Source organism: Vicugna pacos, chromosome 30 (assembly GCF_048564905.1).
Source record: "Vicugna pacos chromosome 30, VicPac4, whole genome shotgun sequence".
Taxonomy (NCBI): domain Eukaryota; kingdom Metazoa; phylum Chordata; class Mammalia; order Artiodactyla; family Camelidae; genus Vicugna; species Vicugna pacos.
The window spans coordinates 6711144-6736224 of record NC_133016.1 but is presented as its reverse complement, the minus strand read 5'-3'; positions in this window follow the sequence as shown (position 1 = coordinate 6736224).

The following is a 25081-nucleotide window of genomic DNA, read 5'->3' as shown; positions in this document are numbered from 1 at the left end:
GTAAATTTTAAAGTGACTTGAGTTCACACACACACACACACACACACACACACACTACACCCTTGCAAAGCAGCACAGTAGAATCAGGAGCGAGGGAAAGCTTCCTTTCACCCATATTATCTCAGATTTCATACCCACCGAAGGGGGAGGAAGCCTTCGTAGGCCCCCTACCTTCTGCGTAACCAGGGGCACCTGCAGGATCTTTGAAACGCTTCCAGCGAAGGCGCAAACCCCGCGCAGGCCTCGGCCCAGCGCAGCCTCTTCTGCAGGAGAACTGCCTCCGCACCAGGCCTTAGTACTGCTGGCACGTGTGCGGAGTGAGAGCTCCTCCCTCCGTGACGGCGATGAGCGTCCTCCCTCGCTTCACGCGCCGTTCGTTTCCCTGCCTAACCTGGTACAAACAGCGCGCGAGGAGTCACACCCGAGCCCCTTCCCGGCATGTTCCGTAGGGCCCCCTCACAAGTATTTCCAAACAGCCTCCAGGACGGCTCTCTCAGGGCCACGGGTTTTCCACTAAAATCATATAAACCTACTCAAAGTAATCTGTCAGAACTACCTCCCCGGGCTGAGCTAATTGCATTTACCCCCGATTTATGATTCAACCCGAAGACACTCCCAAATTTATTTAACACACACTATTGACTGCGCCTTGGGCCTGGCTCTGAGAGCACCATTTCTGTTGGGGAACAGAAATCAGTAAGAAACCTTTCATGTCAAAAAGGATGTTGATTTCAAAAGAGATAATGTCGTTAATTCTATGGGAAAAAACCCCAAAATAAAAATTTTAGTTTCAAGATAAAATGTTAAATTCTGGATATCCTGAATTTTCTCGAAAATAATTTATGGAGCACTCCACTAATGCCGAGAACTTGGGTGGATATAAGAGTATACAGTCTTCTCTACATTAGGCTCAGATGCCCTTGGGGTTGTGTATCAACGGAGTGGTTGTTAGGGGCAGTAAACTGTTTTGGAGCCTTTTTGTTAAATTTGGAATTGCAAATGAACCCTTTTACAAAGGATGCAAGCTTTATGGAGTATGTCCGCTAGCCAGGGTCACTAATAACCTCACACTCAATTTCATGTAGGGGAACTGCGGGCCTGAGGAAAAGTTCTGAGCTTGATGCTAGTCAAGGAAAGCATACTTGGTAAAAAAGGATGCAATTCCATAACAACTGCATCTCATAGACACTAAAAGTTTCACCTCCTTGGGACTGAGTTTACTGGCAAAGCTTAAACAGAGGGATTTTATGAATGGAGTGAGTTTTATGAATATTTGCACATCAAAAAGGTAGGGTATGTGAAGTTTATCTCCTAAGAGTTCCTTCTTAGGAGATTGGCCAGCATGGTCTGCGAGTGGTGAAATATATACATTTTGCCCAGCATCACTCCCTGTACTGAATGCTGTTTGCACCCCACCTCTGATCTCCTGAGAACCCACCTTACTTCTGCTCACTGGAAGCCATTTACTCAAATATCTGCAACTGTCTACACGAAGGCATTCCCTGGTCATGAGAGCAAGCTCCGTCCAGGGCGGAAGGCAGGTTGGAAGTTCTAGGCGAACAGCCCTAACAGGATAGTGGGGTTGGTAGGTAAGTCTTGTGGTTTTCTCACCCTCAGTAAGGACATCTCTAAGGCGTCCATGCTCTGCGTGGTTGTGTATAGGTCCTAGTGAGAGAGAGCTCCGGTTGACCTGTGGTAACTTGCTCCTTGGGGCATGGTGCATTTTCTATCTTCCCTTCCAGCCTCCTTTTCCTGCTATCACAGCTTTGCTTTCTAGGATCCCCTCTGTTGCAGTCATCCACAGAGGCAGGTGGACCCCCATCCAAAGTTTGGTCCAGGTGTCAATGCAGCTGAGATCTGTGGGTGAGAGTAGGGCAGGACTCTCAAGCAGGTCTGAAATGGCTTGAGAGAGCAAGGAGAGGAAAGGGGCCCGGACTTCCATGGTGTTTAAGGATGGGGCCACACTGAGGAACCCCACCCAGTACAGGCTTGCGACTCTTGCTTGGTTGGCATCTTGGTGCAGTGCCAAAGGGGGAGCAATCAGGCTTTCTCATACCTGGTACCCATGTGAGGCAGAAAGAGAAGAGAGAGGGGTGAGGCATAAAAGTCGTCAGCATTCAGATCTCAAAAATGGGGTCAGACTCTTTGCTACAATCCATAGCAACGTTTGACTGACGACTGAAATGTGACCTCATTTACTGAATGGCATTTGAGCTTTTTGACATGAGTCACTGGGATGCTCTATGACTGAGGCCTGAGGCCAGCGAGGGCAGTGAAACTTCTGCTGTGTGAGTGCCTTGACTCATGGGTGCTGAGATAGTCAGCAGCCGTTTCTTGTTGGTGTCAGGGACACAGAGGCCCACAATTTACCAGAACATTTTCAGGAATTTACCTGAGTTAGTTGGGGGGGGGGGGTGGCAGTGCTTGCACTAAGTGTGGAGCAATGGTTTAGCCCTTGTGTGAGTACCCCTATGTCCTTAATTAGTGTGTCAAACAGATCTCCTTGGAGGAGGATGTCATCAATGTCACGCCATCCCTGTGCTGCTGGAGAAAGACCGATGAAGTTAAAATCTTCCCTGCAGAGGTGGTGCGTGATGACAAGGCTGTGGAGGTACCCGTCCGTAGTCTAGGAAAGGTGTATTGTGTCCCTTTGGAGGTGAAGGCAAGTGCAGCTAAGAGGCTATCAAAATAGGCACTGAAGAGAGTATGTTAGCCAGAGGTACAATAGCAAAAACATTGACTGGTTGCTAATTGGAAGGAGTCAATAATGTCAAACACTGTTGGTTGTGGCGATTTTAACAGAATCCACCGGGCTAAAGTTGAGGTAATCTACCTTGAGGTGCCTTTTTTTTTTTTCTAGGTTTAAAAAAAATTTGGCTAAGTTGGGCTGTAAAGAAGCAGTAAAGATATTCACACCTTCACTAATTAGGTCATATACAATAAGTTTCAAACTTTGAAGGCCCTGTTTAATTTATATTAGACCATATTAACTATTTTAACTGGGAGGTAAGGTCCATGGGGTCCCATTTTATCAAGCCGATTTGTAAATGCCAGAGACTTAATTTAATTTTAATTTATTATTCATTAGGTCAGAGCATCCGTGCTCTCTATGAGATATTTTAGGGCAATGGATGCTAGGACTATGGGAACTTTAAGTAAGGTAATGGTTCTGAAGAGGCATGCCTATGTGTCCTCTGTTTTATATCCAGTCACTCCTCTAAGTTAACAGGGGGTACCACGCTTAAATTTAGTGAAATTTCCTGGTCCGAATTTAATTCAAGCCCCAGTATTGATTAAAGCCATGGAAGTCTTCAGTTGGAATATTTTCTGTGGATGTTAAAGTTAAGTCAAAATCTATATTACAGAGGTGAAAAAGCCATTCAGCACGCTTTTACCTCTGTATCGTACAACTTTTAAAATTTTGGATTCCCAATTGGGTCAAATTGTGAAACTTCACTTCAGTTTTGTTGTCGCTTTCACATCTCCTTCCCCTGTATCCAGATCTTTTTTCTGTTTTTCACACATTTCTATCTTTCGATTTTTTTTTTTAAATCACTGGATAGATATACTGCAGGGAGCGCTTCTTCACCCTGTTTGCTCCTAAAACCTTTTCCCCCCAAGAAGCCACAAATCAGTATTGTCAGGCTTAGGGGTCTCCCTCATGGCAATGCGTGCTCTACAGGGTTTAAAGCTCCCAGGCCTAAATGGCTTTGAACTAGTCTCTTCACCGTGCCACAGGTGCGCCAAGGGCGTACTTCTGCATAACGCCGAGAGCCAGAATCCTCTTCGTGACAGAATTACAGATGGCAACAGCAACAGCATAAGAAATACTTAAGGGTCCAGGAGAACCACCTGTGATTAAGAGTATGGGGTCCCGCCTCAGGGCTGCTTTTCTCTCTTTCTCTTTCTCTCTTCCCCTCCCCACCTCTCTCTCTCTCTCCACTCCCCACCTCTCTCTCTCCACTCTAAAAACTGCTCCTCAAGGCTGATTACCCAGTAGGTCCATATCTACAGGGTATTTTGTTTCCTCTGAGTGATCTACAGATCAAGGGCCAACAGCACAGCCAACCTGTCACAGTGTATATTTTCCCCGTGAGCCTAGTGTCAGTCACAGCTCCATTCTAAAACACAAGAGGTAAGTTGTGGCTGAGACATATGACCCAGGCAGGCTCCGGTCCCCATACTCCTGTACCTGAGTGCCAAGTCATTAGCAGACTTAGTTTGGCTAAATCCATAACAGGCTTGGAAGGTCAACAATGCAACGCAAAGAGACACAGCTCAAAGCACAAGCTACTCAGCAGACAGCAGTTCAAAGTGCATGTTAGTATCAAGCAGATTAGCAAATCAAAGCAAGAGAAGAAAGAGCCATGGAGATGGTGGCCATTGTCTAGACATCCTGCAATCATGTGTGTTGATAACTGAAGAAGGCTTATCTGCAGAAAGAGAGGATAAAATCATTCTGCAGAAAGGAACTGGGACAGATTCCAGATTAGGGTGGACAGCATGAGTGAGAGCCAGAGAGAGAGCCTAGAGCAGGAGGGAGGAAGAAAAATCAATACAATGAACGATATCACAGAAGCTCACGGGGTCCAGCAAGGATCTTTTCAGTTATTTAAACACACATAAAATTTGTTTCAACTAGTCTGAGTTGAGTTTTCTGATTTGCCAGTCAAACATCCCAGATAATCTATATTATTTATGCACATGAAAAATGCGACAGACTTAGTGCAGGGGGAGGAGAGGTTTTTTCCCCAATAGCTTACCAACAAGAATGAGTTTATCTAATTTATATAACCACCTGTTACCTTGAAAGAAGCAGCCCACCAATTGTACATATGACGGATAAATTTAGAAGGGGATTTGTCCTATTTCCTGTTCTTAGCCCTTTTTAGCTGGTCTTTAGCCCTTGATTATATTTACTGCTGCACAGTTTCTCCTATGAGGCATAAGCAAGGTAAACACAGAACTCACCATTGATAGACTCCTACGATCAAGTCTATACTTGATAAATATTTGTTGAACGAATGGATATAACAGTAGAGCTGAGATAACCTTTAAACTACAAAAAGTAACGTGAAACTTAGATTCTCTGAAATACCAGGAGCCTAACCCCACTTCTGAAAGCCCTCCCAAGACGAACTATTTGATTCATTCAGAGTATTTCAAAGAGTAACGATTTCACATGGTATAAAAAATAAAGATCTTAAGCTCGAAACCTGAAACTTCAAAGGAAAATGAATGCCAAATATAAATTTTTTTTATTTCTCTACAAATCCCTGACTTCATCATTCCTGTATTTCATTTTAGACACTTAGTCTTATGGAAAATAAAATTAATGTAAAAGTTGAACCATAAATTTGAGGTATAATGCAACCAGTAATGAAAAAAATAAATAAATGTGTATATTCTGGACATCTTAAGTAATTTTATTATTCAGCCAAGTAAAAATTCTAAATTTATTGGTACCATACTTCAGTATCCTTCTTTATTTTTATTAATTTATTTTATTATATTACTGGTAGATTTATAGATATAAGATATATAATGGTTTGGATGATCAAGATTTTGGAGATTCAATTTTTTTTTAATTCTGATAAAGTCATTAAACTTATATTTAAATTTTCTAAATAACTCACACCTTTATTTTCTGTGTCATGTTTTCACAAAGACTGAAGCTGAAACATAATGATGTTGTTACTGCTCCAGAGTCTACATTCCTTTATTGTCTCTATTCTGCAATGTTTATTTATTACTTTGACTGTGGCTTTAAAGTCATGTATAGAAATACATGGTATTAAAGGGGGTTTTATTAATTCAAACCATTTTAATCTGAGCTGAATATAAAAAAATTTAGCTCTAGCTCTTGACATATGTTTTTAAATGAATTCTGTGTTTTTTGAAAAGCAATTAGAAGTGCAAGTAGCACTTTTCTGTCACTCAGATCTCAGGGTATGGATCCAACGCCCACAAAGAAGGAACTTAGCACCATAATGTGCTGGGTCGGGATCAAAGTTAAAGTACTTTCCTTAAATTGGCTCCTTGCAAAAATCTTTATGACATGGAGATTATGCTGACAGTTAATTCTATAATTTTTCTAAAATACACAGCGCAGTAATGTTGGCTCTTACAGCTTTTTCTATAATACAATGAGGATTCTCAGAGTACTTGGGAAAAAAAGAGAACTACTGAATTTCCAAGATTTCTACCCTACTGTTTTATGAGTCATTTCTGTCTTTGCTGCTAAATTTTGAACAGTTCAAAGGCAAGAACTTTACTCTCTTCTTCTTTATATTCCTCATTAAACCTTGGGAAAGTTTTGCACACAGTGGTCCTTAAAAACATTGACATGTTATGGATGCAGTTTAAAAGGCTCTGGAACCTACTAATGAGTCAGAAAAATTCATGTATAGCACAATTACCTAGAGCAACAGGCCAACAAGTGATGACATGAAGATAAAAGAAAGAAATCATCACCTGAAGGCACTGATTGAAAAGGTGAAACTCTTTCGCTGAATGTCCAAGGTTGGGGTTCTCTGGGACCCTGAACTTCCTGATTTGTCTCTTCAAAATTTTAGTTGTTCTGTATCCCATGTTCTGTGATGCAAAGTGTACACTTTAACCAAAACTAGCTTTGTCTAACTGAGCACAGGGAAAGAGAGAAAAAGAAAAAAAATGAGGGAAGGAAGGAAGAGCTTTTCCATCTGACTTCTGCCCAATTAAATCAAGATATTTTACTGCTTGATGTGGTGTATGTGGAATATTCTATAAAGGACTAAATTAAGCCTGGGAGACTCTAGATATTTTTAGGAAGGCTCTGTTCACCCATAGGAACTTAACTTATGTATATTCACCACAAAATGGGGAGAGCGTTGGTAATTTTCTAGTAAACTTTATCATCAAACACAAAAAGTTTGGGTTTTTTGTTCCATAATGACATTTTCTTTAATGTCTTGCGATCTGAGTTGTGTTTTCTTCCTACATAAACCTTTCGTTCCCACATCCGTTCATGATACATTTTGAATTTCTCCCACGGTTGGTTATTGATATTTCATATTGTTTCCAATCTGCACCTTCTCTCCACACTGTGTCTTTACAGACCTATAAGAAGTTAAGCATCAGCAGGAAACCTGTGTGACTCCAGAAAAAAGTACAGACACTTCAAATTATGCTAATTCTAAAGTCTGAAATTTCTTATGAAAACAAAAGAATGGGAAATTTCAAACAGCAACTTTTTGCATCCTTGATTTCTATAGTTGAGGAAAATGCTTATTATTTCAGAAAATTTTTACATGTAAATCACTAATTTTGCCATCACATAGAGAAGAATTGTTTGGTTCAAAGAGAATCAACAAAAATATTTCAGAATCATTCAGTGATGAATTTTAACAAGATTTTTAATTATAGAAATTCATGTGTTAAGACATTTTGAACTGATCCACGATAAAAAATGTGCATAGATACACAAAGATATTAAATTACACAAGTCACATTGCATCTAAATGCCAACTCTTTAAAAAAATCACATAGCGTTTCTGTTCTTATCTACTTTATAATTTACTATCAATGATCTGATTTTTAATTTACATTAAACAATAACTGATTTACAAATTAAAACTATCTTTGAAAGTCACATTCATAATGTTTACAGCTATGAGTTACTCATCTCATCCACATTACCTCCACAGAAAGTGCTTGTGGAAGCACCCTACTTACTAAAGAAGTATTTTGAATCTACCTTATCGTTATTTCATAAGCAATAATTAGTTATTAGAAGCCACTATATCAAGAAGTAGCTATACGTTAAGACCACTTTTCAATAAGTCTTGGCATGGGTTAACAATATTGCGATGGCTAGAATACAGGAGAAGAAGGAAAAGACAGCAATGACTAATTTCTGAACACGGGCATCTTTGAGAAAAGGTAGGAAGACTGAATCACAGAGGTGACTGTTTCCACAGAATTCCTCTTCCTGATGCTGTAGGCACTGAGGAATTAACTGGCTTATTTAACCCCCAAAGGATTGAGTCATCTCACTATCTGCAATAAAAATACTAAAGTAAACATTATTATTGTATTATTATTTCATGTCTGTAGTTACTTGGTTAAGATGATAAATGTCACTTGCCTGTTAACATGTATCAACACCCCAAGTTGAATTGATACATGTTTTGCAATCTGGTTCGAGAGAAAAAATGATTCATCAGAAACCTTCTATCTCACCCTAATAAACTGTGTGGTGCAGCCAACAGAAATCATTTGAAGAGTCAAATGGGGGATACTTTTTATGAAAGTCAACATTCAGCATTGAAAAGAAACAGACTTACCTCTATAAATATTTAGTCTGTGATACAGAGATACATACTGAGTACATGGCAAGAAAAATGACAAGAGATCACATTGTTTCTACTGAGTTTGATTAACTTTTCTGTTAAAACTACAACCTTTTGGTATTTACCTTATAGATTCTCAGGAAGAGATTACCTGCCGGTGACAAATGCGGTGAGAAGAGGCTAATAGCCAGAAACTTAGTTTAGTAACAAGGAACTTCATCAATATCTGGCAGGGAGGGTGATACTTCATTCTGAGGTTGAAAAGTGTCTTCAGCACACAGAATGCTTGTGTTACTATGGCAGCAATTGAATAACGGGCTAATGATATGTCTTATAAAGAGCTAAACAGGGAACAAGAATACTTCTGTATTGCAGTAACAAATTGGTCAAGTAGAGAAGTAATAGGCCAATTCCCAGGGGGAAAAATGGGTATTAGAAAATTTAGGGTCAAGTTCAAACCATATAGGCCTCACCTCTTCCCATGACCATCTGTTCTAACTGACAGCAAAGAGGTGAACCTAAGGGTGTGCAGCCTCCATGCCAGATTCACTAGGTAACTGGAACGGATGAGCAAGAAGCTCGCCCGGCCAGCCAGCCACCTGCCCAACATGCTGGGCAGTTTCCAGCTTGAGTGGAAACGGCCATGGCTCCGCCATGCTCCAAGACTCAGAGATGTGCAGCCGCTGCCCACTCACGCCGGCTCAGTTCCCTGCCAGGAGCAGCTAGGCAGCAGTAACGGGGAGTGTGGTGGGGGGAGGCTGTGCTACGCTGGGAATCGCAGGGGTGGAGGGGCTGGAGGACAAGAACCCACCCCAAGGAGGCAGGAAGGCTTAGAGGCTGCATAGTGGGACTGGGAAAACAGGCTCCATGCCTCGGACCCCTGCTCCATTGTCCCATCAGGCTTCACTTATAAAATATAAATTCAAACATAAAATTGTTGAGACATTCAAGACAGTTACTTCTGAGCACAGGTCTCTGCACAACTGCATTGGTTGTGCATCCAGCAAGCCAGCCCTAGATCTGACATTCATGTATTTGGAGTCCTCAAAGCAGAAAACCAAAGAAATAGAACAGAGTAAGTATTTGGAAGAACAATTACCTAAAATTTTCCTGAAAATAAAAATTTTGGGCCTACACACGGGAAGGCATATGGTGTAAATGAGAATCCAGCCCATAATATTAGCAGTGAGACAATCTTCCCAAGTTCCTCCTAAGAGCAAGAAAATCAGATTGTCATCAGACTTCTGACAACAGTATGTTGAGCCAGAGAGCAAAAGAGGAACATTACAAACGACTCAAGGGAAGAAAAAATGGAAGTGAAGGATTTTTGATTCAGCTAGGTTACAGTAAAATCAGTTATAAGTATGCAAAACTTCAAGGGGTGTTTTACCCATAAGCCTACCTGAGGAATGGATTAGAAAATTAATTCATGGCAACCAAAAGATTTAGAGAAACTATGGCATGTCTATTTTCAAGGAAATTGGGAAGAGCATGACAGAACTTTGATTATTTGCCCGGGGGCTGCACAAATCAATTCTCCTCACATTCAATTATCAAGCACTTTGTCACATGGCCTCAGCATCCTGCAAGAGGGAGAGGCCCTGTGTCCAGCTACGATGCTATTACCTGGGAAGAAATGAGTAGAAGCACTTCATGCATAGCTAAGCTAAAATGGACAGGATCTGTCAGTTTTCCTCGTAGTCTTGTCAATGTTTGCTTTACATACTTGGAGGCTATGCTATTACGCGCATACAAGTTTGGAACTGCATTTGTCTTTGTGAATTTAATACGTATGACTTATTTTATCTGTTTGATAAATTGTATCAATTATTAAAATATGAATATTAAAGTAAAACATTCTTGTTAGAATATTTTAGAATGTTGGCACCTAACAATTTAAGCTATGCTACGTTTTCACACAGGATGTGGTGTGACCCTAAGAGAGATTCTTCTCAGTAACTGAGAAATATTTGTTTAAATGCTGTCTATTGCAGAGACTTTATATTTTATTACATTGTCCAGAAGACATTTAAGATGCAAAACACTTAAATTCAATTTCTGGAATACAGTTCTTAGGAAAAGCATAATGCCACTTAAAAATAGGGTTTAAATCATAAGCCAAAAAGCTATTAAATTACATCTATATCCTTAATATTAAGGGGACTTCATTTTTCACTAATTCTCCAAATGCATCTATATTCTCTCTGAACATAGATTTAAAACCTAAAAAAATACCATAAATAGACATACACTTTAAACTTGTATTTAGAAAGAATCATTTTGATTAATGTATAACCTTCAAATACATGGTTGAATGTTTTTTTAAAAATGTTTTAAATCAAATAAATTACTCATTAATCATCCTGTTAATTATATGCTTATATAATGTCATTTATAGAAAATGTCAAAAGTAATAACTTTCCAAAATAAAATTCATAATATTTCTTAATTGGCCATGCATTCATTCTAGGTCAAACTTTTATGTCAATAAGAAAATATCATGAGAATGAAAATATATTTTAGAAATTTGAGTTGGTTTATAAATATAAGAAAGGTCTTCCTGAGTAAGAATAATAAAAACAAAAGTTAGCAACTTCATAATACTAATAACCATTTAACATTATATATAGAAATCTCTATCTTTCAGTATAGTCTAAAATTTGATTTAAAAATTTAAATTTGTTTCCATTAAAAATAATACATTTTAATAAAACCATACTTTTAACTTTACATTATAAAAATACATACAGGAAAGTGCAGAAAAATAGTATTAGAGATTTCATTGTGTCCTTGAGAAGATATGTTTGAAGTCCTAACCCCTGATATCTGTGAAGATAACTTTATTTAGAAACAGGGTCTTTGCACATATAATTAAGAAGAGGACCTACACAGCGAGAGAGAAGCTGGCCCATAGAGAGGAAGGCACAGATTGGAGTTATGCTGCTACAAACCAAGGAATGCCTGGGGCTTCCGGAAGCTGGAAGACAAAGGAAATGTCTCCTTCCTCTACAGAAGGAGGGTGACCCTGACGACACCTTGAGTTTGGACTTCTTGTCTCCAGAGCCACAAGAGAATACTCATCTGTTGTTTTAAGCCACCCTGTTGGTTGCGATTTGTTACGGCTGCCTTAGGAAGCTAACACAAACAGAATCTACTTCACCGTTTTTATCACAAGGTAAATTCTCATGTCACTGGGAGACCCTCCAGAGCCCCTCTCGTGCCTGCTCTAATTCACCAAATCCTTCATTCCCCGCCCCTCAATAATCACTACCCTGACTTTTAGAATAATCACGTCTTGCTTTCTTTGCAGTTTTACTACTGAAGTATGCATTTGTAAACACTACAGTTTAATTTTCCTTATTTTTTGAACTTACGTATTTATATTTACATTGGATTATAGTATTTGTTTTCCATGTTGCTGTGTGTATATATGATTTTAATTTCCACTGAAGTGTTACATTGCAGTGTGCGAATAGACCATCTTATGCCTTACATGTATCCATTTTTCTCTTGAGGAATATTTGGCTTGCTTCGGTTTGCAACGATTACAGGATATTCTTGGACTTGACTTTGCTGCACACGTGCATTATGTTAAGGGCTTGTTTCTGTCAGGGTTTCCATCAGTCTGCATCCTCACCAATATTGGATGTCGTCATTCTTTCTCACTGCAGCCATTGCAGTGGGTATATAATAGTAGCTTTTTGTGGTTTTGATTGGGATTTTCCTCATGACAACTACATGGGAGTGTCATTTTCATGTTTTCGGTCATTTGCGAAATCTATTTTGTGAAGGACACAGTCAGGTAGACTGCTCATTTTTTCTCTTGCGTTGTCTGCCCCTTTTCTTGTTGATTTGTGACTTTTCTTTACACATTCTTAATGTGAGTCCTTTGCTGATTATATATGTTGCAGATATATTTGCAACTCTGTGACTTGCATTTTCATTCTTAGTTCATATTGTCTTATAATGAAGGAAAATTCTTAATTCCAATGTAGGTAACTGATGAACAGGTCTCTTCATGATTTGTCATGTGTGTCCTTTTAAGAAATGTTCCCCTATGAAGAAATAATGAAGATCTTATCTTAAATATCTTCTAAGCAGTGTTGTTTGGCTTTTCTCTTTAAATCTTTATTATATTCGAAATTTTTTCTGGTATATGGTGTGAGGTAGAAGCCATATTGTAGTACTCTATGTTACTACATATATTATTATAAATGGATAACCAACTGAAACAGCTTACAATGACTATGCTTTATCTATTAGTATGCAGTGTTACCTTTATCAAAAATCTCTGTGAACACATAAGCATCTGTTTCTGGTTTTTTTTTTCCCTAATCTGATGGTATATTTTTCCACGTTTTTGCCCATATTATCACACTGTTTTAGTTAGTATAGCTTTATAATGTGTCTTGATCTGGCATACCAGATTGTTATGTTGTCCATAAGAAATGTGTATACTTGGTAACATGGTAGGAAAAGCTTGAATAACTGTATACTTTTCTATCAGAAGTTATGGAAGTAATGGTGTTAGCAAAGTGGAATTAGGGTTGAAGAAAGTTGTGTGCGTTGTGGGCTGTGGACTTGGCGGCTTGGCCAATAAACTCTTACCTTCCACTCTCTACTTTCCCAGGATTGTTTGTGTATATTTATTATGAGCATTTGTTTCATAGATAGATAAAATCGAACAAAATACAAAAAAATAAGAACACATTGATTTAGACACGGTTTTCTCTGAAAATGTTCAAAGCATCTTTGGATGTCTCAAGACTAATTAAAGAAAATATAAACTGCCTTGCTATATTAGGGAGGAACAAAATGTCATATAACTTTAAGTATTAAGATTATTCTGTTTTCATGTTTGATGAAGTATTGCATGTTTATATTTTTTCCACATGATACATGGGAAAAGCAAGAAGAGGTGTAGAAGTATTTGAAAAATCAAGATATGTTATTACTTAACTTTTATTTGTCTCAGTGGGAAATATGCCTTGGTAGCTATACATTCCTAATGTTTAACCTATGGCACATTCTTGAGGAAAATTAAAGCTAAATGTCCTAGAAATAATTCTAATGTGAAAAAAAAAGAGCCAGATATATGATTCTTCTTAAGATAAATTGGTACAAACAAACATTTTTTGGAAATATGATACAAGTTAGAGTGCCCTATCTAATTAAACTGCTTCCTTATCCATGATCTTTCCTAAGGTGTTTGCAGCTATCAAAATAAGTAGAGCAGTTTAGTAGGTAGAACTTCATTAATGTCATTACAAACCAGTTCATAAACAATAGTTTCTGTTTTATTTTTACATAATAATTTCTATCCAATTGAAACCATTTCTTTTTGGCGGAAAGTTGGCGGTGACAGGAAGTGGTGAGGGCAGTGTGACCATCCAACATCTGAATCCCTACCTGTGGGTGGGCAGTCCCCAGACTCCCGGGGCTCAGTCAGTCTCTCACTCATTAGTGTAAACACTATATGCTCATTTTCCTAGTCACCCCGCAGCCTAGTCCAGACTTTGAATGAGGAGCCAGTGACTCAGCGAAGCAAGGCTTTAAGGACTTCACTTAACCAGACGGCACTTCTGTTACCCAGAGAGCAGGCAAGTTTGATGAAAAGAAGGCAGTGGGGCGGTGTGGGCTCGTGACTTGCAGGATGGAACTGTCTGTGACAGAATCAAACAATGACTTTCGAGTTTCCCAAGGGCTCCTATGACTGAACACACTGCCTGCTAGTGACTGGGAAAGAGGCAAGGGTCACACCAGCACCTGAGACAAGTTCTTCTGGAAACTACACAGGTTTTGAAGACCTCAATCAGAAAGGTTCACATATACATTAGGGCTCCAGTCCTAACAGGAAAGTGGAGTCCACGTTTATTTTAAAAGATGTGACTTGGACTTAGAAAGCAGGAACAAATTAAGAAAGATTTGGAAATTTCAAGTGGCTAAAATGTATAGTCAACAAATCTGTGCACTGCAGAATCATGAAAAATGCATACATTCCTTGTCAACAATTTTTTGAGTTTCAAGTTTGATTTGAGCACCGTGTTAGGGCTTACAATTCAGAAATAATTCTGCCTATTTCCTGATGGGCATCTCAGTATAATGTGTGGTGTACATGTGTATAAGGTCTAGTAGATAACAATCTAGAACTAATTACAGAGGAATGGTTCCTAACACACAATAGAGTATTTCAAGTTTAAGGACTTATTTTACAGATGAAAAAATTGATTTCTGAGGACATTAGCTTGCTACGATAAAGCTCACAAAACGACCTAGAAGTACTTGAACCACAAATTCCTACCCTCTTTCTCCAATATTTCCTTGGCACCCCTATTAAACTTGCACTCGACATGAACTCAGACAACACGCTATGTCTTAGCGATGGAAGACCTACAATCCTTCGAGTGTCTTCCTTCCAACAGGAGAGAAATTTGCAGACCTAGAAAAATTAAAATGATTGTACTTTATATTTGAATTACAAAGCTGTATTCTGTTATGGTGACATTCTCAAATTACCAAAATAATTAGAATTAAAGGATATAGCTAGGAAGAGTTAGCAAAACATATCTAAAAGTGAAGAGTCACGAATATGGCTGTGATAAAAAATAAAATGATAAGCAAGTCTGGGGGAAAAGGAGAGGGAAGAGGACATGCCGAATGGAGAAGAAACAAGGTGTGGACGTGTCTTTTCGTAGATGCACGTTCACGTTCCATCTAAAGGCCTGGCGGTTCTTCACCTTCAGCATCAGAAATTCTCCCCACCATCACTCCGCCAACATAGCACAGGCAAGGACACAGGATCAGTTTTCACCTACTTGGCATATTGAGATGGGTGGGAGTCATTAACTTCCACTTGGGTCTTGCTAAGACACCTACCCTAACTTTGAAACCGCTGCACCTTGGCACTGTAATCACCTCATCGATCATCACCTCCCTGCATCCGCACACCATGTCAACCATGAGTGGATCACTGTTAAAACCATTTGGCAAAACTTACTTGGAAAATTGCCCTTATTTAATGTTTTGGGACATTATGTACAAATTTTATCAAAGTGTACGAAGTGCCTCAAATAAAGGTCCTCTCTGGTAAATGTTCAAAATCAATTTAAAAGACAAAAGTCACATTCTCAGCCTTGCGGAGAATGTTGTGAGTGTAACAAGAACTACTGATCACTTCTCAATAGACAACTGGTAAGTCCCCACAGTGTCATGGACTTAATCACAGTTCGTTAGAAATCTTGTGCCCATTTCAAGTCAAGGACAGATGTGGCCATCAAACTTTAAAATGTTTTTTCCAAAACGGGCGAGATGAGGGCTCTGTACTTACACCACCAGGATCCACAGATATTCAGCCAGGCATTTAGCAAGTTTCCTTTGGATGCTAAGAAAGGCTATCAATATTTTATGACAGAAAGTCTCAAAACTTTCTGCATGATAGCAATAATACACATGTATATATATATATATATATATATATATATATATATATATATATATATATACACACACACAGTTCAGGTGGTTTTACTGTGCACCCAAGACTGAGGATACTTCTCTGACTGATTAAAACTATATTTAACAACCTTTGGCTAAAATCAGAGGCCCCAGTACATTCCCTAATAGAAGTCAGAATGAACACCCCATTGACATTACAGCCATTTACTTTCTATTCGTTGAGTTTTAAATGTCAGAGCATAGTAACAAGTTATCAAGAAGAAACCAGAATCTCTATACTAGAGAGTGAGCTTTATTTCACTTTCCAGACAGTTGAAGAGATTGGGCAATTAGGGGTTTGAATACAGGGGAAAGAAAATAAAGAGGGAGCAGACTGAGAATTGAAGAGGCACGCAGGAACTTTCGGTCTCCTCTCCTCTGCATAAACTAAGGACACACAGGTCGAACTCCTACGAACAGCAGCCTCAACACAGCCAGCGTCGAATATTACCTTCTTAAGGTTAATGTCCAGATTCTGCCCTACATAGGCAGAAGGACTGAAAGGAGGAACAGGAATAGGATCGCCTCCCTTTTAATTTAAGGGAGCCCATTTTCTTCATTTTAATGAGGAGGAATTCACTCAAAGTTTAGTTAAAGTGACCAACTTATTCACGGCTTTTTGGCTGTCATTTACGTCTTATTTATGAAGAAATCAATTAAAATAATTTGATAAAATCAAAGTCACAATCTGTTCACAGTGTTTTAGCATTTCAAAAACAATCTCTTCTTTGACATACTTTAACACTAAGCAATGCTTTCTAAAACCCTGTGAACATTTTCCAATTTTCAGCACCATAATAATAAAAAGTAAATTACAACGAAAGCACAATGTTAATTTCAAGCTCCATTAGAAACACAGGGTGGGGAAAAGCTACTGTTTTCCAACTGAAAAGGATAAAATTAGTAGGGAATCAAATCCCATTTGAAGTCTTAAAAAGGGGATTACAAACAAAAGGCAGAAAAAAAATGCACTATGAAAAACTATTTGACAGTATTATTTTAAGGCACATTATCTTACCTAATGGAAATAGATAGCACTTACTTAATTCCATCGGTTTCCATTAAATGAGGTAATGTGCTGTAAAAATTAAGCACTTGTAAGGGGGAAAAATTCCAATTTAAAGTTTGATGTTAGCGCTTAAAACCCTTTATAATATCTTTGGTGCATGTTTATGTATTCAGTGTTACGTCCCACACTAAGCCTGAAATAATCGAGGCATAAGATTTTATTAAAATTAGTTTAATGGCTCTATTCAATATATATCCAAGATATTTCTTAGGTTCCTTAAATGACTGACTGGATATAATGATGACAAAATTCAATATGAAAGAGAAAAATTAATACGAATAACTATATTATAAAAGTATTAATTTATTTTCAACTGACATTGGGAATTAAGGTCCATGAATCTTTGGTGAAATTAGTATGCCTCAATGTGCATTTAAAAAAAATGCACATTCTCTGTGTTCAAAGGCATTCTCAATATACTGTTTTATTTTAAATAAAATAAAATTGATAATAGTTCAGAGACAACAATGTTAAACAAAATGGTGTTAGGAAACCTTATGCTTCCTGAACTGACTGGGGAACCATCTAAGTGACCTTTATACTCAACATAATTGGTGTAGTCTCTTTGGCAGTGTAAATACGTTACTGTATATCAATGTCTTTAGTACTAGGAAAACTTTGCTTTCCTGTACAGATTGCAAATATAACCTTTGTTCAAGACAGTACACTAATTTTAAATGCTTACAACTAGAAATGGCTAAAAAAAAACTTGTTGTGATGTTTTATCCCAATTGAAATAAAAATATTCAGTCCCAGCTTGTAACATAAAAAAACGTAGCACAGCTGTTAGGTAACACTGGCTTTCTTTATAGATTAACTTATTAAAGGGAAGTAAGGCTGAAAGAAATTTCACACCCGTTCCCTGCTACACAAGCCTCATGAAAACAGAGTTTACTTCATACTTGTAACCTATTCTTTTGATTGATGCAAGCTTTAAGCATTGGTAAGAAAACACTCTCTGATTACCTCCAAAGGAAAAACAAAATGCACAGTAGTTAAGACATAAGCTGCTTTCATAGGACAAAATATTTTCACAGTATTTTCAACTGTGTTAAGAACATATAGATCCTCTATTTCCTGTGGATTTCATTTCCACTTTTTATTCCCTAGTGATCTGATTTCCTTGTTAGTCTCAATATAACAGGAAAGTGAGGAAAGTAAAGGAAAAAAATAATTCATTCCAACCAGTTAGACTCAGTCAGATCCAAGATTTTTAAGTGTCTGAAGTGACTGCAGTCTTATTGGAAACACTTGCATCCATTCTTATTTTTCAGGGTCCCGTGGGGCTGGGTGTCCGGTTCAGGGTGCAGGACACGGGTCTGACCCCACGGTGAGGGGACAAAGCGTCCTCAGAGCATGTATTCCACCTGCTCTTCATTGTCAGCTCCGTGCCTGGCAACTACTAAGGTTTGACTGGTAACAGCTGGCTGTGGGGGACAAGGAGATACCAGCTGGTGACATTCAGCGCTAGAGTTTGTGGTCTCATGTTTTGCCACTGATCTTGAAGAGTCCAAACACTGCAGATGCTTGCCTCCAACTCTGTGACGGTACCTCCAGGCTGGCCCTCTCAGCACCAAATGCTTCAGTGCACAGACTCCTTACATCTTTATATTACAGGGAGCCAGCAAATGCCAAGTCATTCTCTTCAATTTCTGCCAACACCTCAGTGACATTATTTCCACACTTTGGAAAGGAGGGGCTCATTTGTGTTTTTCTTTCTGTTCAGGGGTGCATGCCACCACCCTACGTTTTTTTCTAGAGCTCTTTGGTACAGGGTGTCTCCAAAGCCCATCCTCCCACACGCAGGCCTAGGGTCAGGGTAGTTAGAGCAAGAACATGGATTTCCTTGCCTGATTTCTTGATTCTCCTCAGTGTATTTAAGTTACTTCCAACTGGACTGTGTAAAAGCAGGCCCTCTGGAGAGCATGTAAGACTTTAGTGACCAGCACAGCTCAAGGACACAACTGTAAAGCGCTTTCTAGTTACAAAATTTTGAATCCATGGAGAAAAAGCCTGATTGGATTATAATGACATTCTACTGAATCTATTTTTCATTGGATCAGTTTTGCAGAAATTGACATCCAAACAACATTATGCCTTCCAATCTATGAGCGTGGTAAATATCTCTTCTTTAATTTCTCTTATAATTATTTTAAAGTTTTCAGTCTATGGATATTGTACCAGCTATTTGCCCAAGGAAAATTAAAATCTAGTTTGCTCATTTCTTATACATGTAAACATAAACTTATACTGTGATCCAACAATCCAATTTTTAAGTATTACTCAATGAAAATTAAAATATGTAGCCATACAAAGGCTTGTATGAAAATGTTCACAGCATCATTGTACATAATAGCATATCCTTGAAAGACAAAATATAATCTAAATGCATAAACTTGTTTTTAAAAATAAATCTGCTGTTTCAATAAAGTAATATTTATTTGTGGTTTCTAATATTGGAAGTAAGATTGAGTTGACCCATATACAAAATAAGTCATTTTTTTTAAAACATAGCATTCATTTGGCATTATAACATTGGATCTCTGAAATTTAAAAATTTGTGAGCTAAATATTTTCCTAAATTCTTAAAGCACTTAAATTGGAACCCCCCCATGCCTATCTATAAGGATAAACCATATTTAATTATTTCTAAGATAAATATTTTTCATATTGTACCTATCTAAAATTTTGAGGCATCTTACAGTTAATGGTGTCTCAGAGCCAGTGAAATACGAATTGCTTCTAAAGTGTTAATTTTAAAGCCAGGTATCATCTGACAGCCTGAGGAAAGGACTGAGAAGCTGGCTATTAACAGTGAAACCAGAAGTGAGCAAGTGGGGTTAATAATTAATGGTTCTTCTATTCTTAAATGTTGTTCTGCTGTGCTCAGAGTAATTATTTTCTTAAGTACATTGAGCATATATCAAAATATTTTTCTCTCAATCATTTAAAATTTACCCTAATGATGACATTAATTTATGGCAAGAAGAATGAAAAGAACGGAAAGCAACAATTTTCAGATGAACTACATTAGTAAGAAATTGCTATTCAGAAAATTACCCCCAAATTCAGCAGATTAAAAAGGGAAACATTTATTATCTCACAGTTTCGGGGAGTCAGGGATTTCGGTTTGACTTACATGAAATGGACAAACTCCTTGAAAGATATAAACTATAAAAGCTTATCGAGTAGGAATAGATAACCTACATGGCCCTACAGCTACCATGGAAATTGAATGTGTGGTTAGAAGCATTTGTACAAAGAAAATCCCAAGCCCAGATGGCTTCAATGGTGTATTTTATAAAATATTTAAAGAAGAAATAATAGCACATCAACTCTAAACTTTTGTTGACTACAACATGGATGAAAATCAAATAATTACTCTGGATGAAAGAAACCAGCAGTGCTAAAAGGGAAGTTTATAGCGATACAGGCCTTCCTTAAAAAAGAACAATCTCAAGTAAACAATATAACCTACTAGCTAAAAGAACTAGAAAAAGAAGAGCAAAAAACCCCAAAAGTCAGCAGAAGGAAGGAAATAATTAAGATTAGGGAGGAAATAAATAAAATAGACATTAAAAAAAACATAGAAAAAATCAATCAGACCAAAAGCTGGTTTTTTTGAAAGAGTAAATAAAATTGACAAACCTTTGGCCAAACTCACAAAGAAGAAAAAAGAGAGAGCACAAATAAGCAAAATAAGAAAGGAAAATGGAGAAATTACAACAAATAACATAGAAATACAGAATATCATATGAGAATATTATGAAAAACTATATGGAACCAAAATGGATAACCTAGAGGAGATGGACAAGTTTCTGGAAACATACTGTCCACCAAGACTGAATCAAGAAGAAACTGACCACTTTAACAAACCGATCACTAGAAATGAAATCGAATTAGCAATAAAAAACCTCCCTACAAATAAAAGTCCAGGACCAGGTGGCTTCATCAGGGAATTCGACCAAACATAAAAAGAAGAACTCATACCAGTCCTTCTCAAACTCTTCCAGAAGATTTAAAAGGAGGGAATGCTCCCAAACTCATTCTATGAAGCCACCATCACCCTGATACCAAAATCAGGCAAAGACACCACCAGAAAAGAGAATTACAGACCAATATCACTGATGAACATAGATGCAAAAATCCTTATCAAAATATTAGCAAATGGAATCCAACAGCACATAAAAAAGATTATACATCATTATCAAGTGGGGTTCATCCCAGGGACACAAGGATGGTTCAACATACGCAAATCAATCAATGTAATACATCACATCAACAAGAGAAAGGACAAAAACCACATGATCATCTCAATCGATGCAGAAAAAGCATTTGATAAAATTCAACACCCATTTGTGATAAAAACTCTCACCAAAGTGGGTATAGAGGGAACATATCTCAACATAATAAAAGCTATATATGACAAACCTACAGCCAGCATAGTACTCAACGGTGAAAAACTCAAAAGCTTCCCACTAAAATCTGGGACAAGACGAGGCTGCCCACTATCACCACTCTTATTCAACATAGTCTTGGAAGTCCTAGCCACAGCAATCAGGCAAGAGAGAGAAATAAAAGGGATCCAAATTGGAAAAGAAGAGGTAAAAGTGTCACTATATGCAGATGACATGATACTATACACAGAAAACCCTAAAAGGTCCACACAAAAACTACTAAAAATAATCGAAGACTTCAGCAAAGTAGCAGATTACAAGATTAACATTCAAAAATCAGTTGCATTTCTTTACACTAATGATGAATCAACAGAAAAAGAAAGTAAAGAAACAATCCCCTTTAAAATAGCACCCAAAGTAATAAAATACCTAGGAATAAATCTAACCAAGGAGGTGAAAGACTTATACAGGGAAAACTATAAAACACTGATGAAGGAAATTAAAGAAGACTTAAAAAAAATGGAAAGATATTCCATGCTCCTGGATTGGAAGAATCAATATTGTTAAAATGGTCATACTGCCCAAGGCAATATATAGATTTAATGCAATCTCTATCAAATTACCCAGGACATATTTCACAGAACTAGAAAAAATCATAATAAAATTTATATGGAACCACAAAAGACCAAGAATTGCCACAGCATTACTGAAGAAAAAGAAAGGCTGGAGGAATAACTCTCCCATACTTCAGACAAAACTACAGAGCTACAGTAATCAAAACAGCATGGTATTGGTACAAAAAAAGACATATGGACCAACGGAACAGAAGACAGCCCAGAAATGAACCCACAAACTTTTGGTCAGCTAATCTTCGACAAAGGAGGCAAGAATATACAATGGAATAAAGACAATCTCTTCAGCAAATGGTGTTGGGAAAACTGGCAGCAGCATGTAAAGCAATGAAGCTAGAACACTCCCTTACACCACACACAAAAATAAACTCAAAATGGATCAAAGACTTAAACATAAGACAAGATGCAATAAACCTCCTAGGAGAAAATATAGACAAAACATTATCTGACATACATCTCAAAAATGTTCTCCTAGGGCAGTCTACCCAAGCAATAGAAATAAAAGCAAGAATAAACAAATAGGACCTAATTAAACTTAAAAGCTTCTGCACAGCAAAGGAAACCGTAAGTAAAACAAAACAACAACCTATGGAATGGGAGAAAATTTTTGCAAATGAAACCGACAAAGGCTTGATCTCCAGAATATATAAGCAGCATACTACTTAATAAGAAAAAAACAAACAACCCAATCCAAAAATAAGCAAAAGACCTAAACAAGCAATTCTCCAAGGAAGACATACAAATGATCAATAGGCACATGAAAAAATGCTCAATATCACTAATTATCAGAGACATGCAAATCAAAACTACAATGAGGTATCACCTCACACCAGTCAGAATGGCCATCATTCAAAAGTCCACAAAAGACAAATGATGGAGAGGCTGTGGAGAAAATGGAACCCTCCTTCACTGCTGGTGGGAATGCAGTTTGGTGCAACCACTGTAGAAAACAGTATAGGGATCCCTCAAAAGACTAGGAATAGACTTACCATATGATCCAGGAATCCCGCTCCTGGGCATATATCCAGAAGGAACCCTACTTCAGGATGACACCTGCACCCCAATGTTCATAGCAGCACTATTTACAATAGCCAAGACGTGGAAACAGCCTAAATGTCCATCAACAGATGACTGGGTAAAGAAGTGGTATATTTACACAATGGAATACTATTTAGCCATAAAAACCGACAACATAACACCATTTGCAGAAACGTGGATGTTCCTGGAGAATGTCATTCTAAGTGAAATAAGCCAGAAAGAGAAAGAAAAATACCATATGAGATCACTCATATGTGAAATCTAAAAACAAAACAAAACAAAACATAAATACAAAACAGAAACAGATTCATAGACATAGAATACAAACTTGTGGTTGCCGAGGGGACGGGGGGGTGGGAAGGGACAGACTGGGATTTCAAAATGTAGAATAGATAAATAAGATTATACTGTATAGCACAGGGAAATATACACAAGATCTTATGGTAGCTCACAGTGAAAAAAATGTGACAATGAATATATACATGTTCATGTATAATTGAAAAATTGTGCTGTATACTGGAATTTCACACAACATCGTAAAATGACTGTAACTCAATAAAAAAAAGTTAAAAAGAAAGAAAGAAACGCGGCAAAAGATGGTGCATGCTTTATGATTCATTTATATAAACTCTAGATACAAGCCAATCCACAGAGACACAAATCAGTCAGTGGTCACCTGGGGGTATAGATGGGGATGTAAGAAAGGCAGGGATTACACGGGGATTGCAAACATGTGGGGCAGATGGGTACACTGATCACGAGTAATTTGTGATGGTGCCATGGGTATATTCCTAAGTAAAACTTACTAAATTGTAATTGTTAAATATATATATTTTCCCACATGTCAATACCATAAGAACTGTTTAAAAATACATACATAGCCAAGTAATCATAAAAATAAAGTCAAATCATTTAACATCTTGTAAATTACAAAATCCTTAGGTTTATAACTCACAGCTCTTTTCTGAGATGGGACACCATAGGAACCACACTATGAGATGATACCTGTATGGAAGAAGATTATTGGAGAATCTCCAATCAAGTGTGACCTCTTCTGAATGCACGGAAAGCACCACATCTGGCAGAGACCCTCAGAGCTGCCCTGTACTGAGGCACAGAGGTCAGACCTTGGTCCCCTCATGTCAAGCAGTCATGAGGCGTGCACTGCCTTCAGCTTAACACTTTAGCAAAGCACGTTCCTTTTGCTCAAGGCCATTCCCAAATGAGTTCCCAAGAAATTGACTGTGAGCTGTCAAGAGCCTATATTCCCAGCTGCTGGAAAAATGAGTGTTTGGTTCCTGGAAAAAGGGGATCTCGGTGAGGAGATCTCCTTTTAAACTTTGAACTCCTTGATTAGCATAGTTCTTGAGATATTTGATTATGTATTAATCCTTGTTTGTGTCCCCTTTAGCCCTTAGGAGTGCCCACACATGCCTTGAAGACACTTAATCTGTATTTGTTGACTAAATTATTTAAACAGTAACTACCTTGGGGAATCATCATTAGTGATAGGATGTGTTAGAAAGCCAGGTTGCATAAATGTCAACAATTGTCCTGAATTACTGTTTTAAAAAAGAAAACCTCGCAGCTGAGCATATCTCTAATAAGATTTAAAAAGAAGGCACTTCAAGACTGAAGGAACTCTTAGGAGCTCTTGATTTTCCTAGGAGATGTGTCATGGAAGTGGAAGGAGGCAGGAATTGTCACAGTCAAGCAGAGTAAAATGTCGAGTGCGTGTGGGGCATCGGTCTTGAGAGACAAAAATCTTATGAGAAATTAAGGTCAAGAGGAAAGTTTTGCTAACAGGAAACAGAGGGCTGGAGAAATACCGCAGCCCTCCAAGCACAGTGTAAGGACCTTAAAAACATTCAAGACTGTAATCCAGAGATGAGGAGTCACAGTATTTTTCTCTGACTGGCGTCTTGGAAATGCAATGTGTGGAGAGAATGGGCAGGGGCATTATTCACCGTAGTTTATTCTCTTTTATATAAAATCCTCAGTTTTGAACCAATGAGGCAAAAGAACGTGGTGTGAATTTTTAAGTTGCAAAGCCATGGAGCTAAACATGAGCAAGGAACTTGACTTTCTAACTTTTAAAATTTTCTATAGAAAAACGGGAAA